The sequence below is a fragment of the Gossypium arboreum genome, chromosome 4, assembly GCF_025698485.1.
Source record: "Gossypium arboreum isolate Shixiya-1 chromosome 4, ASM2569848v2, whole genome shotgun sequence".
In the NCBI taxonomy this organism is placed as follows: domain Eukaryota; kingdom Viridiplantae; phylum Streptophyta; class Magnoliopsida; order Malvales; family Malvaceae; genus Gossypium; species Gossypium arboreum.
In genome coordinates, this window is record NC_069073.1 from 114,033,241 (window position 1) to 114,037,935 (window position 4,695).

Genomic DNA, 4,695 nt, shown 5'->3' on the forward strand with positions numbered 1-4,695 from the left:
TTATTTATCATATAATATCAATTTAATAATAATAAATACATTAATACTTACTTAAATAATAAGTAAATACATACATGTATTACAAATGTATGTACATTATTTATCACACATGTATTTTATTTTTATCACACACTTGGCACTCATTTTGGCTTATTTGCTTATTTAATCCCCTCTATTTTCTTTATTCTATAATTAAACTTTCACACTTCATTCAATTTAATCATTTAATCCATTTATCCTTAATTAAGCTAAACTTACTTCATTAAACTCTAATTAACGACTCGACTAACTTCATAAATATTTTAATAATTATCTACTAATCCATTTTTCAGAAACGGAGACCCGAAAATACATTTTTCTGATAACCTTAAAATTCGGGTCGTTACAGGGGCATTTCTTCACGTTTGAGATATTACCTGTTCGTTGGCATTTATCGCAAATAGTAACATACTTGCTGGCGTCTTTGAAAAGTGTAGGCCAATAAAAATCTGATTCGAGTGTTTTATGTGTGATCTTATTTCCACTATAATGTCCCTCAGTCGGTCTTAAGTGGCAATGCTCCAATATTTTAAATGCTTCTGACCTCGTAACGCATCTCCTAATGACTTGATCTACACATATACAGAAAAGAAAAAGGTCTTTCCAAAAGTAGTTTTTCACATCAGTAAAGAACCGCTTCTTTTACTGATGTGTCAACCTTTTCTGGACTAAAAAATTCGCAATGTCTGCAAACTAAGGTACCTCAGAATCAGATATAGCAAAAAATTATTCTTCAGGGAACGAATCTTTTATTTCAACTTCATCTAGCTCTTTGGTACTTGAATTTTCAAGCCTGGAAAGATGATCAGCCGCGAGATTTTCATCTTCTTTCTTATCCTAAATTTCCAAGTCAAATTCCTGCAATAACAGAATCTATTGGATGAGTTGAGGTTTTGCATCAGTCTTAGTCAAAAGGTAGTGAAGAGCAGAATGGTCAGTGTAAACGACAGCTCTAGACAATATTAGATATGGCCTAAATTTATTGAATGCAAAAACCACAACTAGCAGCTCTTTCTCCGTAGTGGTGTAGTTTTCTTGTGCGGCTGTCAAAGTTTTGCTGGCATAATAGATTGGCCGAAAATGCTTGTCTCTTCGTTGTCCCAAAACTGCACCTACTGCAAATCACTCCCATCGCACATTAGTTCAAAAGGTAAATTCCAATCAGGTGCGATTATAATTGGAGCATTAATCAATTTATCCTTTAAAGTATTAAATGCTTCTAAACATTCCTGATCGAAATTAAAGGGCAATCTTTTTCTAGTAATTTAGTCAAAGCTTAGCTATTTTAGAAAAGTCTTTAATAAATCTTATATAAAACCTAGCATGTCCTAAAAAGCTTCTAATAGCCTTAACCGAACTAGGGGGAGGTAGTTTTTCAAAGGTTTCAATTTTAGATTTATCAACCTCAATCCCTTTACTAGAAATTTTATGCCCTAACACAACACCTTCTTGAACCATAAAGTGACATTTTTCCCAGTTAAGCACAAGGTTTGTTTCCTCACATCTTATTAAATCTCGTTCTAAATTTTTAAGGCAAAGCTGGAAATAGTTACCGAATACCGAGAAGTCATCCATAAATACCTCCATGATATCTTCGACGAGTTCATCAAAAATGGCCATCATGCAGTGCTAAAAAGTAGCAGGAGCATTACATAATCCAAAAGGCATTCTACGATAAGCAAACGTACCGTATGGACATGTAAATGTCGTCTTTTCTTGATCTTCAGGAGCTATTGGGATTTGAAAATAACCAGAGAGTCCGTCTAAAAAGTAGTAGTACATGTGCCCTAATAATCTTTCCAACATTTGGTCAATAGATGGCAGGGGAAAGTGATCTTTTCTCGTGGCATCATTCAGCTTTCTATAGTCAATGCAAACTCTCCAACCTGTGACTGTCCTTGTTGGGATTAATTCATTCTTTTCATTGGCCACAACAGTCATGCCTCCTTTCTTAGGAATAACCTGCACTAAACTTACCCAAGAACTGTCAGAAATAGGATAAATAATTCCAGCATCTAGGAGTTTAATTACCTCAGCTTTAACAACTTCTTTCATGTTGGGGTTCAGTCGTCTTTGAGCTTGCACACATGGCTTATATTCATCTTCCATTAAAATTTTGTGGGTACAAAAAGAAGGGCTGATTCCTTTAATGTCAGAAATTTTCTAAGCTATGGCTCTTTTATACTCTCTTAATACTTGGAGTAATTCCTTTTTCTCCTTGGGTTGCAAGTTAGAAGCAATAATCGCTGGTAATGTAGAATTATTTCCAAGGAATACGTATTCCAAGTGAATTGGCAATTGTTTAAGTTCCAGTTTGGGAGATTCTTCAATAGAGGGTTTTTACTTAAGTTCATCGTTTACCTTAATACCCTCATATTCTACTTGTCTTGTGAAGGGTTCATTGGAATTTAGTTCAATTTTTATCTTACCTATCTTAGAATCATCATCATCCACCTCCTCTCCTTGGGCAAGACACAGTTCCAACATGTCCTTATGTACGATTTCCTGAAAAGAATCTTGAGTAGCATGATCAATAGAGTCAATAAAATAACTTGAGTCATCCTGTACCCTAGAAAATCTCATGGCATCATAAATTTTAAAAATAATCTCCTCGTCACCTACTTTAAGTATCAGTTTACCATCACCCACATCAATAACAACCCTAGCAGTGGCTAAAAATGGACGACCTAAGATTAGAGGTACTTCAATATCTTCATGCATGTCAAGCACAAAAAAATCAACAGGGAATATAAATTTATCTACTTTTACAAGTACGTCCTCTATAATGCCCCTATGATATTTAACAGATCTATCTGCTAGTTGAATACTCATCCTAGTGGGTTTAGGTTCCCTAAGACCTAGTTGTTTAAACATTTTATATGGCATCAAATCAATGTTAGCGCCTAAATCAGCTAGTGCCTTATCAACATTCAAACTACCAATTAAGCAAGGAATAGTAAAACTTCCTGAATCTTTCAGTTTGGTTGGCAATTTATTTTAGAGTATGGTCGAGCACTCCTCGTTAAGTTTCACTGTAGATAAGTCTTCAAACTTCTTTTTATTTGTTAGAAGCTTCTTTAAAAATTTTGCATATGTAGGCATCTGCGATATAGCTTCAATAAAAGGTAAGTTAATATGCAGTTGTTTAAAAAGTTCAAGAAATTTACCGAATTGTGCATCCATGCGGTCTTTCTTCAACTTTGCTAGATATGGGACTGGTGGTTTATATTCCTTTGGCATTGGATTGTCATTGTTTTCGGGTTTTACCTCCTCTCCTTCATTTCTGTCAGCTTCTTTTGGTGGCTTCTTTTCAGATTCAGCTAACACTTTCCCACTCCTAAGTGTAACTGCTTTCACGTGCTCTTTTGGATTGGGTTCGATATTACTAGGTAGACTTCTTGGTGGTCTCTCTGAAATCATCTTAGCCAGCTGTCCAATTTGATTATCGAGCTCTTGGATCAATGCTTGCTGATTTTTAAGTGTAGTTTTAGTGTTCTGAAAACGGGTTTCCACTACTAAAATAAATTTTGTCATCATCTCCTCAAGGTTCAGCTTTTTCTCTTGGTGGTAAGGTTGTTGTTGGAAGCCTGAAGGGGGTGGTGGTCTCTGATTCCCTTGACCTCCCCATGAGAAATTTGGATGGTTCCTCCAACCTGCATTGTAAGTGTCACCATAAGGATTATTTTGAAGTCGGGGTTATTACCCATATAATTCATTTGTTCGTTCTCCATGTTGTGGCCATAGGGTGGGAATTCTAAATTGCTTGTTCCACCTCCACTTGCATCGTACTGCATTACTGGATGAACCTGTGAAGAACCAAGTAAACCATCAAATTTTCTATTCAAAAGTTCTACCTGATTAGAGAGCATAGTAACTGAATCAACGTTAAAAATACCGACCGCTTTCGTCGGCTTTGTCCTCATGACTTGCCACTAATAATTATTCAGGGACATCTCTTCTATAAATTCATAAGCCTCTTCAGATGTCTTATTATTAATAGTCCCACTAGCAGCTGCGGCAATCATCTGTCTAGTCGAAAGATTCAGGCTGTTGTGAAAAGTTTGAACCTGTAGCCAAAGTGGTAGCCCATGGTGAGGGTACATTCTCAATAGATCCTTGTATCTCTCCTATGCATCATAGAGTGTTTCTAAATCCATCTGTACAAAAGAAGAAATATCATTTTGTAATTTAGCTGTTTTAGCCGGCGGAAAATATTTAAGCAAAAACTTTTCGATCATTTGTTCCCAAGTGGTGATCTTGGTAATGAGTTCAACCACTATTTAGCCTTATTCCTCAATGGAAAGGGAAATAACCGAAGGTGAATGGCATCATCAGAAACGCCATTGATCTTAAAGGTGTCGCAGAATTCCAGAAAGTTTGCTAAATGAGTGTTTGGATCCTCGTCCTGCAAACTATCAAACTGAACAAACTGTTGTATCATTTGAATCGTGTTTGGTTTCAATTCAAAATTCTTTGTAGCAATAGCAGGTCTAACTATACTCGATTCAGCTCCTGTTAAACTAGGTTTAGCATAATCATACATAGTACGAGAAGCAGGATCCTGATTTACTAGGTTCACAACAGCTACAAGAGGTAGCGGATTATTATGATTTTCAGCCATCTCCTTGGTTATGGTTTGAATATTGTCCTCTTGCC

General features: G+C 36.0%; 1 non-coding gene across 1 annotated transcript; it reads left to right on the plus strand.

Annotated features, from left to right (window-relative positions):
- The first annotated feature begins 4,122 nt into the window (after positions 1-4,122).
- On the plus strand, positions 4,123-4,228 carry LOC128292204 (small nucleolar RNA R71). Its single transcript, XR_008282189.1, has one exon. It is a non-coding gene; the product is annotated as a small nucleolar RNA R71 (small nucleolar RNA).
- The last annotated feature ends 467 nt before the right edge of the window (positions 4,229-4,695 follow it).